Below are 14,634 nucleotides of genomic sequence, written 5' to 3'. Positions count from 1 at the left end.
TTTAGGACACTCCCTGCTGGTCGCGGTCTGTTGAGTGAACCTTTGGCCACCATCTGCATCCTATTAGAGCAGCTAGAGGGCCGAAGAGCGTTCGGCGTGAAAGAGAAATCTGTCGTGCTCCCCTCAAAGACATCCAACAATATTTAATTGCAGAGCCCACTCCATAAACTTCATGGTCTTAATGCATTGGGAGCACATGAAAGACTCAGTCAGCTGGCTGCTGTAAACATGAGTCAGACTTCTTAGTAAGTCTCTGAAAGTCATATGTTGTCAAAATATGTTTCAAAATCATGAAAAAGGTATGTTTAACTTGAAAATACGTATTTTTTAATATACTTTCTGCAGCTAAAATATACAAAAGCGTGATTCATGTGTAGTTTTTTTTTATTCTTTCAGCTCCTTTTTTGAATTAAATTACTTTAAAAAATTGCCATTATTGAATAAAATTTTGCCTAAGATCTGCTTTGAGGTTTTTTTTCTTGTTTGCTTTGCTGAAACCGTCCTCACATTAGTATGGAAACTCCATGCCAGCAGCCAGATGAGTGCAGAGAGGGATTAGGGTTCGCAGGAGGCCCCGTCGCATGACCTCAATCAGCGCTCAAGGAGACGTTCCCAAAAAGCTAAAACTATCCAGATGACGACCTCTGACCTCTGCTGTGCACCCAACAACCTCTGGCTGAAGTGGACGTTCTGGAAGACAACAACACTGCAGACTTCAGACTGGACTGAGCAGACCAGAAACACAGCGACTCAAATTCAGAAGCAGACATTTTTTTCCTTTTTATTCTGTCAAACCTGTTAGATTCGATTAGATCGTGAAGTTTGTAGCTTTTAGTTGTCTGAAGTGATATTCTTTGTTTTTTTTTTCTTCCAATTTTTCATATTCTGCTTAATGAACCGAGTTTTTTTGTCTGTCCCATTAGCCATCATCACACCACATTTCATTTTTAATCAACTTAGTGCCTCATTGCTTTGATGATCCTGCTTGCAGGAGTTTCTATCCTTTGTTTCCTTACTTTTATTCTTTTTTTCCAGGGAATTTTTAATTAGTTGATGGTTTAAATGTGGCCGTGGCTCCATTTATGTCATGACTAAGTTTAGTTTATTCAGTTTGAAGTTATAGTTTATCTACAAAATGTAGTTTTTTCATCCACTGTGCTTAAGCGGAATCACTTGATTGCTTATTCCTGCTGTGAGACACGAAAAAACAAAAACCTTTATGGTTAAAATAAGTTTATCGTGGGCTAAAAAAAAAGAAAAAAAACAGTACTTGAAAAAAGCAGCAAAACAAATTATGCATATATATAGTGATTACAATGCAACCAATCTGAAGGGGCACAGCAGCTTGAAATCTGGTTCAGCAGGCATGTAGGAGCTCCTAAACATGGAACAGGGTTAAATCAAATTAGCGCTGCCTGCTCAGAATGGAAACCGACATACATTTAACTATTTTTTTTTCTACACTCACACGGCGAGAGAAGCCAAATCGTTTCCAACAACACCATCCAGAAGATTCTTCCAACGATCGTTTCTAATACCGGAGTGAATTTTGTTTCTTACTGCCAGTTTGGCAGCAATGCGGTGCAGAAAATATTACACTACTTTTGTCTGTCTGAAGCCTTTTTTGCCATTTTGGATGGCAGAGGTTGTTACAAGAAGGTCACCCAGGTCATCCTGATACACTGTGACGGAAATGGCTTTTCATAAAAGAGTGGCTGAAAGTCATAGTCATATATTTCACATCTGTTTTAATTTAATTTGACAAATAGTGTTTTTTGTTTTGTTTCAAATAAAGTGACGGCAGGCAGATTTAAAACGTTAGAAATTACTTGATTTTCAAACTGAAAAGTAACAACAAATTTCACAATAAAAGCCTTGTTTCAGACATGAAACAGTAATTTTCATGTTGAGCTCAAGCAACTTTCTGAAACTCTCCCCTGTTTTTTCCTCATTTATTTATATTCTATCAGTGAGGGGATATGTTTTAAACAGTTCTGCATGTCTGAAGTTAACTTAGACATTTTCTCGAAAGTTGAACTGGGTTTCCCTTTTTTCATTTTATTTTTATGACATGAAGAAGTAGAAAAATCAGTCGAGGGTTCTTGTGCTTTTTGGATAACAAAGTTTAAAGTACAACTATGTTCAGCAGATTCTTTCCTGCAATTTGCTGCTTCCACTAATGAACTGTTAATACTGTTATTCAGATGCTTTATTTGTGGTAACATTATTTGTTTATTACTTTTGGCTTTATTTATTTTTACTTCATTCTTCATCGACACGGTTGTTTGTCAAGAGTTGATTTGAAAAATTTCAAAAGTGTTTTACATGTTTTGAAGGCCTATGACTCCTCTGTTCTGCAGAATTTGTGTTTTTGCAATTGTTGGAGAAGCAGAGAGAGAGGCTCAACCAAACCCAAAAATTGGAGAAAGATGATTGAGCACTTGGATCCGGTACTCTGTGCCCTGTTGTCATAATAGTTTTAGAAAGAAAGAAGGAACTGTTTAGTTTATTTGTCATGTTCCACACAGCGAATCACATTCAGTTGAAGCCTCTGAGGGGGGGGGGGGGGGGGGTAAAATTAAAAAAAAGGCCTAAAGGAAGTCATGCTGTCTTCTGAACTTTTCCACATTCATAATGTTTTCTTTACTGTTTTTTTAATGGTTTATTTTTGGAAGACAGCTCCCTAGATTATTTTCCATTTATTAGGTAAAGATTGAAAAACACTTCAAAATCAATAAAAAGTAAATAAGAATAAATCTTTTTTTTCCCTCAAAACAAAAAATATTGGCAAAATATTGTTTTTATTTCAAAAATCCAATTTGAACATAAAAAGGGAGAGGAAAAGCACTTTTACTTAAGAAAAAGGTTCTGTTTTCTTTTTGTATTTTTTTGTCATTTATTGTATTGCAATTTAATATTTAGCTCTTAGCAAGTTTTGCTGTACAATGGAGTTTTAGGGCCAGTTTACAAACAAAACCATTAACTTTTTAATGTTACGACTTAAAAGTCGAAAAGTTGTAAATTTTCAACTTTAAATCTAGAAATTTCATAAGAAAAAAGTAATAAATTAACGAGGAAAAAACACCAAAGTTGGCCGTTTATCAGAGCCTTTCTTGAGAATGAAAGATGTGGAGAATTTGTTGTTTCCGGATGGGTTTCAAAAACAGAAATTCTGGCAAAGAAACTATTGAAGTGGACATCTGCAGGGATGCCGATGGCTGCAACGGTCTGCAGAGATCCTGCAAGTCACCCATCAATGAATAAAAGATAATTAAATCGTAAATCAAACAAAGGAGCTTCCAAACTGTTGTGACGTTATCAATAAACATTCAGCTCACCAGTTCAACTAACTTTAGTCGGTCTGCTCTGCTGCTGTGTGGCGTTCACTTGCTTCTCTGTATGCTCACTTCACTTCCAGTTAACTCTAGTATATTTACTTTTTTTTTGATGGCCCTAAAACTCAGTTGTAATGCTGTTGTCTTTTCCAAACAACATTTCCTGGTAGCCTTCAATTGGAGTTTTTTTTCTAAAACAAGTCATTTATGTATCATGTGCATAAAAATCCATTATAAACTAAAAGCTTTGACATACTTGCACACAGGAAATCCATTTCACCTTGAATTCCATGTTAGAGCATCATTAATACCAACTCCAACATGCATAATTGCATGCAAACATGGCTTCTTGGGCTTCCAGCTGTGTCAATAGAGCGCCCGTTTATTTAGCTTTACTTGTGGGCTAAAGGTTTGGCTGTTTCTCCTTGTCTGCGGCAGAGCTGTGTGCCTCAAGGGTACAAGCTGAATAAAGATTACATGTGTCATTATATCAAGTAGCAGCGGCTCTGGTTCTGCGCTTGTTGATGTAGGCTGAAATGCATTTTACATGAGTCCTGCTTCAAGGTTGCTCACTTCATTTAAAACCCACCAGATTAATTAGCTAAATGTCTGAGAGGTTAATCATGTTGACACTTTTCTTCTTAGATTTTTTTTCCCGTGTCTGCGTTTGTTGCCTTTTCTTTGGAAAACTTTTCTCTTTGCATTTTAAACAATCGTTTCATTACTGGTCTCTTTAAATAACAGTTCTCCAAATCAAGCCCTGAGAGTTAGCTGTGTGCATGTGTACTAACAGAAATGTACGCACACGCTTAGCGGAGGGTGGTCTGTAAAGCCTGGGGTTAAATTGATTAATTAACACTGATACTGATTAATTAGCTGTTGTGACACTTGGGATTTGAGAAATCACCTCCATATGTGCAGGCGGCCCTGAGAAGAAGGTTGCAGGCTTGATTCTGGGTCTTTCTCGGTTGTTGTGAGCTCCCTGAATTGTTTTGACAACGTATTGAAACAGTCAGAAGTTGAAACCTGCAGCAACTCATTCACTTTGATTAGTGTTTGATTTAATGGTCTGTAATATCAAATAAATTAAAATGGAAAGTAATAGTTTATGTACTGTGGAAAGAATCAGTGCTGAATGTGTCAAACACTAAAAAAAGTAAAGAGTGATTGGAAGTTGGTGGCTTTTTTAACTGTTTTCTTCTTCTTTTCTATGGTATTTATACAATTTTTCTTGAATATTCTTCTTGCAATTTTTCCTCATTTCTATGTAGACAAAAATGTTTCCACTTCCTGTTTCAGTCTGAAAGCTAATGCAATTCACTGCCTAACCACTGGGTGGCCTGTTTTCTTTTGACTAATAAACTTAACGGAGATGATGTGTGGTTTTGTTTTATAGATTTTTCCTAAAATGGGGGTGGCAATTTGATTGACATGTGAACACACAATTGTCAAAAACCTCTGCAATGGACTGTATCCTCATCCACACGCAACAATAACACAAGGACTTAATCATCACTTACACAACCTGCACTTTTTCTGTTCAATTTTAAACAGGCAATCTGTAAATACTTGTGAATTCCTGTTCGTTTTACAGTGCACATTGGTATGTTTATGGTAGTAAAGCACTTCTGGATGAATGCATAGTGCATTTTATTGCTTCTTTTTCGTGACATGTGCAATGACAATAAAGTTGAAATCTCTTCAATCTTATAATTATGATCTTAAATAGCTTTTCAAACAGTAAAGGGTACAATAACACCATCTTATGTACCAGTCTACTTGGTGACAATCATAGAAGTTGCAACCGCTCATATACCGGTTAAGATTTTGTCCATCTCAAATTCACAAAGCCGTTGGTTGGAACTGGCTGGCTTTGGCAACAAACCCCCAGTGGTTACTCGATGAAGAGTCAGTACATTTTGTTTTTAAAGAGTTTCGCCTGGCAGGTAGGCTTAAAATGTAAAAAAGTGAAGCCAAGACTAGGAACCACTGGCCTGTTAACTATATAAAGAACAGCAACATTAGTTACCATAGCTATGCAGATGACTAACCGCTATATATTATATTGACACCACGAGACCCTGGCTTTTGGTAAATGGATTGAGGACATTAATGACTCGATGTTCCACAACTTACTTCAGCCAAACAAAAACAAAACTTAGTTGCTGTACTTGGGGCTAAAGAGAAATGGTTGGCGCCCACTACAGCTTTAATCTAGTCACCTAAAAACCACCAATCAGGCCAGAAACTTGGGTGTAGTGATGGACAAAGACCTAAATTTTGATAAACACAGTAAGGCAGCCCCCAAATCAGCCTACCATCATCTTAAAAATATTGCAAGGATTAAAGATCTGATTTCTAAGCAGGACCTGGAAACGTTAAATCATGCATTCATCTTTGGTCGACTTGACTAATGTAACAGTGTTTCTACAGGACTACCAAAATAAATAGGACAGGAAACTGCTGCTTAGGTTCACAAGGACCATAAAAGCAGACCGTGTTAGTCCAGTTCTGAGGTCTTCACACTGGCTGCCTTTCTGCCAGAGGATAGACTTTAATGTTCTGTTGCTGGTTTAAAAAGCTTTGAATGGTTTAGCACAGAAATAAATGATGGACCTCTGATCCAGTATGTACCAAAAGACCTCTCTGGTCTGGTTTGTTGGTTCCTTGAGTCCTAACCAAACGTGGAGAAGCTGCATTCAGCTTCTAAGCTCCACAGATATGGAACAAACTTTCAAAAAGCCATAGATCAGCTGAAACACTTTGTTTAAATCCAGTGTTCTCAGCATCACTTTAAGCTTATTTTAAATTATATTCTTGTTAACATCATTTACATTTTTATTTTATTGATCATACCTTTAACATTAATTTGAAAAGTGCAATACAAAATAAACTTCCCTTTGTCATCCTCTAGTTATTCCAATCTGAAATAAAACAGAAATGAACTCAGTTTCCCCCCAAAGCATAGTTTTACATCTGTAGAAAAAATTTTAACCCCCAACAAGCTAGGAGTGAGTTTTATGAGCCTTCTTTATTATTAATTTTTTTTTTACTAAAAAACAGTACAAACAGGAGCGTGGCATTTTGATTTAAAAAAAATGACACCTTTACTGGGCGGGTACCAACAAATTCCAGGTTCTTTTGTTTTGTGTATCCATTTATTTTTGAAAAGCGTCGGTTTTGGCGATGCCTTCAGAGCTAAAAACTGACCTCAGATGGGTTTAATAAAGCAAAGGGTCACATCTCTACACAGTTTGGCCTTGCTTAACCATCACCAACTGCCTGTGAGCATAAGCAGAATTAAATCAACTGAAATTTAAGTACTTATTCGTTTTGACAACATAATTGTTACAACTGCTAAAATGTAAATAGTGATTGGCGTCTCTTTGTTTTAAAGGCCTGATTTCTGTTCAGATTCCTTCCCAGGTGTATTTTTTTTTCTTGTGCTGCCGGTTCTTTTTATCTGCAATTTACTTGTATTTGTGGCACCAAAACCAGTAAGCAGCACACTGCATGAGTGTGATAGGCTCAAAGTGAGACCAGGCTGCTGTGGTTCAGGATGACACATATCTGTGGTCTGCAGAAGCATAAAGTGTCTGTGTGTGTTTCCTGCTGGTGGACTGCAAGCTGTCTTTAGCAGTTGAGCTGCTGCACGCACAAAGACGTCAAATCAGCTAAAACAGAAGAGAACAGATCACATCCGAAGGAGCCGTTTGTAGCATCGTCCATTGCAAAAGCTACTGGTTGAACCACATGTTCCCCCCTGCCTCCCCCCACTCATTTGGCACTTCTCAACGGTTCTTTCCAAGCATTATTTTTAAACCAAAACAGAGATGTGAAAGATAGTTCTTCTCTGGAAAAACAAGTAAATGTAATCAGGATGTAAATGGCACTTACTTGTAAAGCGCTTTTCTACCTTCCTCAAAGGCCCAAGGTGCTGTACAGTCACAGTCCCATTCACCCGTTCACCCACACATTCGCACGCTGATGGCTGCTCCAATGCCGGGCGCCGGCGCTGTCCTTCCGCCGGGGCGAGATGGGGTTCGGTGTCTTGCCCAGGGGCGCTTTGAGGCATGGGTGGGCAGAGCGGGAATCGAGTCTGCAATATTTTGAATAGAGGTCGACCGCGCTGTCACTGCACCTTGGCCGCCCCATAATTTCTACAAAGCATATTTTGAAATGTTTATTCAGAAATTAATTTTACTTTGAATAAAATGCAATGACTTAATTAGGTAACACATTAACAACATCTAATGGCCAATTCATGCTAAATGGAGGACATTTTCATTTAATAAAAAATAAGGGCAAAGCAAATCTGTCAGCAGAGAAAGACATTTGTTTTGATCTTACTAGCTGTTTAACTCCATCTATTTGCATCATATTTTATACACTAATTCCTGAGACCCCTATTCCATCAGCACAATTACAATTTTCCCTTAATCCAGTTTTTCTCAGTCGCTTTAGTACAATTCTCAGATCAGAATTGAAGTTTGCAAATACGTGTGTGAATTTCTCAAAACAATTTGTACAAACAGCAAACACTATGGATTTCTTGCAAAAGCCTGTAACGTGCTCAAAATCTTTAGTTCATCTCTCAAAACTAAGTCTTTATGTCATTGAACATGTCAGTGCCATCAGAATGTCAAGTCCTTGTGTCATTGTCTACGAACAAGACAGTCAAATGACTTAGTCATGTTGTCAATATAACTGTGTACTTTAGAGGGAGGTTCTGATGGAAACTATGGCTAAAGTTTGGATGACAATTATTGTAAAATGGAAGTTACACCTTTTTTGTTTGATTGCAAGAGACTGGACAAGATTCACATTTACACTTTTATTGTTCGTATTGTAATTTGTTGACAGACCATGTCATACCAACATAGAAGAAACCCACTGCAAACAGTAACACAAAGGGAAAAAAAGATAGGACAATATTCTGTCCAACAGTCCAGGCAGTGCAGTAGGAATTGGTGTGGTCTTCCTACACCTCTTGTCGTTCCTGTATGTTAGGCCACAAATTCTCATCCACATCACAGCGAATATCCTCTCTTGCAATGCAGCGAAATATGTTTGTCACATTATGACAACTTGGTCAACCATTTTGCAGTTAATGACTCATACGATGAACCAACGACTAAGTGTTTTGAGGAGTAAGACTATTGCACAGTGAACTATATAATACATTTTGATCAACATGACATAAACAATTGATAATGTAGCAAAGAGCAGAGAATTGTACATAATCATTTGCATGGATGTACCAAAGCAATTGCAACTTGTTCAAAGAAGTGAGAAACTGCTTATATGATGTGCACAAGTGACATCATGATGTGAAGATTGAACAAATAGTTTGGTGAATTTCATTCTGATCTGAGAATTGTACTAAAGCCACTGAGAAAAACTAATCCGTCATGTTTTCTGCCCTGCAGTGCATCATCATTCCACTAGGGGCAGCAGAAGGGCTTTTCCTGCTTATTTAAAAATGAAATCTCAAAAGCACTTTTGGCTGGAAAAAGTTATTTTAGTTTTCAAAATGTTTGTAAAGAATTGCTCATCTATTGTAATCAATTTCTTTAAATGAGTACTAGCTGTATTGAAAGAATGCCAAATGTATTAATTAATTATAGTTAAACCAATGTTTGAAAAATGTGGGGTTTTTTATTTGGGTCAGTGGGTAAATAAAGTGCTTTTTCTCCTAAACAACTCATGTCAATATTTTAGCATCTTAAAATAACATATTTGTGAGCAAAAAAGTACCAAATCACCCTGTGTCATAATTGATATTGTCTATATCTCATAAAATAATTATGAATAAAAACCAATAAGGACAGGGGACTTTTGTCATTGTCGGCCAAAATTCCTGCACTGTAGGAAATGCAGAGCAGCAAGGTTTCTCCTTTGCCTGCCATCATTAAAAATCACCATGGTTGCTTATTTCTAGTTTGTATGAATTGCAGAGGGGGACCCCGACAATTCCTAGGTGCTAAGCCCTCTGAGTCACATGCAGTTTGTCAAGCTTTGTCAGAGGACAAAAAGAAAAGAACCAGGCTGGGAGGGAGGAAGAGAATGAAGGTGCATGTGTTCCTCTCCATGTGTGTGTGTTTGCTACATAAGAATGAGAGTCCCAAGGATGAGAGGGAGAGCATAGTGGCTGAGGTCTCCATGGCGATGATGCTAGTTAGCTAGCTTGAACTGAAGGGCCCTGGAGAAAAGTGACAATACAAGAGACTTAGCAGCAGCCGTGTCCCAGCAGCCACACTGCATTAATGAGATTTTTCACACTTATTATACAGACCCCCCCCCCCACCCCCCACACATACACACACACAGATAGTGGCATAATAGCAGCAGCCGAGTGATGTGTGATCATTGTGCTCTCAGAAAGGCTTCCTTTCTGAGAGTGTGTTTGACAACAAAATCAGGAGCAGACTGGGGTTGTTTATGAGCAGATGCACAAATAAACATATGCAAACACACAGAAGCTACATTCTACACCCTGTCAAATTGGTCTTGTGCTAACTATGAACCATAAATTGAAAAATATGGGCGTAAACAGACACAGATTCAAACTTTTTGTTGTGTGAAAACATGCTTCTGCATCACTTGAATGCCCTGAAGTCAAACTTTTGCAGACCTCAGGTGTATTTTGTATCATTTTTGTACATTGTTGAAAAAAACTGCATTAAAAATTGAGTTTGACGCCTGGATCTACAACTACAATGTAAAAGCTTCACTGCAAACTTGCAAATATTTCAAACTTTTTTTTTTCCACACCTATTTAAGCGTTTCTCAAAATAAGCTGTCAATAATATGTTGTCTTGTTAAGAGCCAGAAATAAAGAAATTTATAAAATGAGTTAAAATCCTTTTGCTCCATACTCTTTTTTTTGTGAACTGTCTTTTTACTGTTGTTTGTTGTGTGTGGTTGTGTGTTTTGCTCCCGGACACCTGAATTTCTCCTTTGGGAGATTAATAAAGTTTATATCTATCTATCTTAAAAAAAGCTTGATTTAAGACTTAAAAATATTCAGATTTCACTGTAGTTTTTGCTGGAATGCTATTTTGAAGTTGAATAATTCTTGACTCCGTTGGACTGCCATTCATTTTCATTATTTTGGAAACAAAAATTTAGATCTATGTTCTAAGACTAAGTGTTAGTTTTAGATTGTATGAAGATTTATTAAGAGGGAAAAACTTGTACTAAGATTATATTCTTATTTTGTTCACGTTTTGTCCTAAAAAGGGGTCATTTCCTCTTATTACAATAGTTTGTCACTTTAATCAAAATAAGCTACAAATAGGTACATAAAAAATAGAAACCATTTGCTTAGAAATAGCGAATATTACTTATTGGGCTGTATAACATTCAGTTTGAAGTAATTCTAACAGCTTTTTGGCCTCTTTTTCCCCCCTTTTTGTTTAAACATTTTAATTTCTTAATAAAAGTTTTCGTTGAGTAAAAGTGACTCGCTGCACAGAAAGATTGTGGTGAATTTCAACTTGAGATTTGTGTTCCTTTGCTAATTTTAGGCCACCTCTTTTTGCAGCCTACCAGAACCCACACAACTTCAGAAAACACTAAAGGTTGCTCTTTTGAACTCCATTGAGGGGAATTTCCATATGCTTTTACTTTTGATCACTGACCGTCATTTGTGGAACCACAAAAGACTCATTTTTTATATGTCTAATATAAATCTACAGTTAAAGTCCTTTTAAAAAGAAAAATCTAAGAGTCCTGCAATCTATGCAATAAATCTAAAACAGTACTCGCAGCATCATCAGTTTTCATCGGAACAACCGCCACAAACACACTACCGGGTTTGTCCTCCAGAGAGGCAAAGGCCAGAGGCCAGAATTCAGAGGGCATGCCCTTATCACCATGGTAACATTGTTTTTTAAGGGAACAAGTTCAGCAGTATCAGGTTTAGAAATCTAACCACTGACAAACTTTTGCATTCAAACAAACACAAAGAGTAACTTTTCCTTTACAGTCACCTACTTCGACTTGAGCTTTATTTTATTTTTTTAAATCCTCTTACAATGCAGTTTGGTTGAATTGGACTCAGAACTATTTTCACACCTTTAAGATAGAAACAAAAAAAAAAAAAAGTTTCAAGCCTTTTGAATGTGCAGCATACCATTTATTCCAGGACTCCACCCAGGAGGGGCAAACAGCCTTGGTCCCTAATTTTTTAAAGCCAATATTAGTATCATTATTGACAAAAATTTAGAAATCAATAGAAGCGTCTTTAAGCAAAACAAACAAAAATTAAATAAGAGTAACTAATTAATTAAGTTGACACTAAATGAAAACATGTTCATTTGCTGCACTTCCAAAGTTTTCTGCCCCCCTTCAAGTCTCCCATATAAAGTATTCCAGCTCAGCCATGACTCCACCTAATTTTGCATCACTTTAAACCGAATGAATATTTTTTAATCAATAAATTCATTCATAATATAAACGATACACAAAAATACAACTTTAGAGGTAAAAATTTAAAGTACAAAATTTATCCAAATTCGGTCAAATTCTCTGAATTAGCTTTAAATCTCAACTTTAAAAAGTTCCACATTTCTAACTTTTGTTTTGAACTGTAAACTACATTTATGACAATCTCCAACCATGTAGCTGAAGCTTGTTGTGTGGTTGCTGTGTGGGTGCAGAGTGCTTGTTTACAGCCAGTGTGTGTCTCGGAGTGCCTGCATGTCCCACCTCCTCACCCTGCTCCTCTGAGAGATGAACAGATGGACACAGTTGGGGGGGAGGATCAAGTCTAGCAAGGCACAGAGAAACAAAGGAGAGGAGGAAGGACTTTTCTGTCTTATCTCCTTCTTTTCTCAGCAGCACAAGGCACCAAGCTGTGCCACCAAAATGTGTCAGACAAACAGGTGAAACTGAGGTGTCACTCTGGTGACAGTGGCACGATGCATGGAGCAACCTGGGCGACAAAGGTGACATTGTGTTCAGGAAAAGAGACAGAAAGGATGCACAGGTGTTACGAATGTGATTTGTAGGTGATGCTATGACGGAGGAGCGTTTCTTTTTTTAATTACTTTCAAGTTGTTATGCATGTTATCTTTAAAAAGAGAAAAGCCACAGCTTATCTGACATCAGAAACATGTACAATGATGCACAGTTCTTCCTCTGTGCAAACGTTTTTATGGATCAGGTACAAATAGGACAAATGTGAACTGGATGTTTGATAGAATTTAAACAAAATCCCTGGTAGTTTGCTAGAAAGGAGAATATCTCTGTAAAAAGCCAGTACGTCAACAGTACAGACGCGATCTGAGGAGCAGCAGCGTGGTGCAATTTGGTTTTGCCCAGCAGTACTCATACCGGGAACTGCTGGGCGAAGGCGGGCTCAACCTGGACAGTCTGAAGCAGGAAACATGGAGATGGAGTGATCATGATCATTATGCCGGCTTCCGAGAGGCGATCTGTTGGCCAGACAGAGACCAGACAGAGACCCCCTACAGGATGAGGAGCCAGCCTGCTCTGGCCTCCTGAACTTAAAGATTTTTTTTTTTTTTAATAATCAAGGCAATAATAAAAAATTAAAAAAAAGTCCCCTAATGTTATTCTTGTTTTTATCTTTACCCTCTCTGGTTAATGCAGGAGAACAAGCCTTCAAACTCTGTCAGAGAGAGAACACAAATGCATGTGGGACTTTAAGTTTCATTTTCAATATGTGTGGCCAACAACCAAGTCCAGCCTTGGACGCACTAAAAACCCATGCGGGCAATGCAGCAATGTGAAATCTTCACTTCTCTCACCCCCTGTATTGTGCAGGCTGGACAGGGCAAAGCAGGGAGTGAGAAAAATCAAAGTTCATTAATTCAAACAGAGCGTCTTTGCGGCAGTTTGATTGGCAGCAACTTAAAAAGGAGAAATGATTTTTTTTTTTTAATTACATTTGTCTTCCTTCACAAGAAAAATGCCACATGAACAAAAAACCATGATTTTCACCAGAGGGGGTCTTTAAAGCTGCGACACTTGCCTTCATCCTTCTAAAACACAGACAGGAAGGTGTAGAAACTGCTTTCTTTAGAGGAATGTCAGGTATTTCAAGAAGAAATGTAAGAATACAGAATTACATGGAGAATATGGGTTTGTTTGTTTGTTTACTGCACCCGTTCTCATGCATAATTTTTAAGACATTTAACATCTGCAGTTTGAAAAAAAACTTGCACAGTGCCACTAAAGTGCATGTTTGGTTGTTTCTTGGGTTTTTATTGACTAAACTTTACTCCTGCAGCTCTGTTAAATAGACAGACATATCCGGTTCAGTCTCTTTGCTATTAAGGACATCTGATAGGTTTCTTCCTGCCTCTGTGTCAGCTCTGCTTTGCTCTGACAGTCCCTTCAATTCAAGCAGGAATTAGATTACTCCACGCCGCCAGCTTTGGCTTTTCATCCAGAATACAGGCCAGCCCAGATCACATCTGACACCAGCAGTGTGAGAAAACTACATTTTTATATCTGACAATTACAGTGTGTGACAGCAGAGAGCTGTGTAACAGAAAAAAACAACAACACATAGTACTCACTGTTATGTAACAGCTGGCTAAAAGAAGCTTCCTGAAAACGAAATAAATAACTGAATTTAAGGCAGAATTTTTAGAAAAGTGACCCCTTTCAATGCCCATTTTTTGCATTTCAATTATTCTACTTTAAAAGTAAATATTTAGTGATTCCCTTTTCTCAAGAACTCACCAACAAGCTCCTTCTGCTCTGCTACTGTCTGCAGGTTTTCAGTCAGATCCCGTCTGCTGCTGCAAACGTTGAAACCCAAGTTCCAAAGAAGCATGTTGCAAAGGTTTTATGTAAATAATAGTCATTTGATTATATGAAAATGTTTTCATTCTTGTTTTCATCATGTTGAGTGTGTAATACCTGTCAAGGTCACACCTGGTTCTCATTGATAATCGTCCACAGCTGTCTTAATTTACGTTAATGATAGGTCATTTAAATGTTTCAGTTTGTCTGTCTGCTTTGTCAATCTTTTTATTTCTTTTATTTTTTCATAAACCTGTGTTTGAGTTTTAATGTTTTTAATTTTTTTGGTCTTATTTATATGCTTATGTATAAAACTATTAGGCTCCTGACACAACCCTGCAGTTTTAGGTTCCACACTACTGGTTCTTGACTCATTAGCATCTGTCAATCAACTCTAGATCTAACAACGCTGACATTATTTTTTATTACTTATGATAAAAGTAAATCATTGGTAATACCGACATTAATTACTGCACAAAATAAAGGGTACACCAAAACACAATAAACCACCGCAGTTAAA

The sequence above is a fragment of the Oryzias latipes genome, chromosome 11 (assembly GCF_053564925.1).
Source record: "Oryzias latipes strain Hd-rR chromosome 11, Olatipes_Hd-rR_3.1".
NCBI classification, from domain to species: Eukaryota; Metazoa; Chordata; class Actinopteri; order Beloniformes; family Adrianichthyidae; genus Oryzias; species Oryzias latipes.
This window is presented reverse-complemented; position numbering follows the sequence as displayed.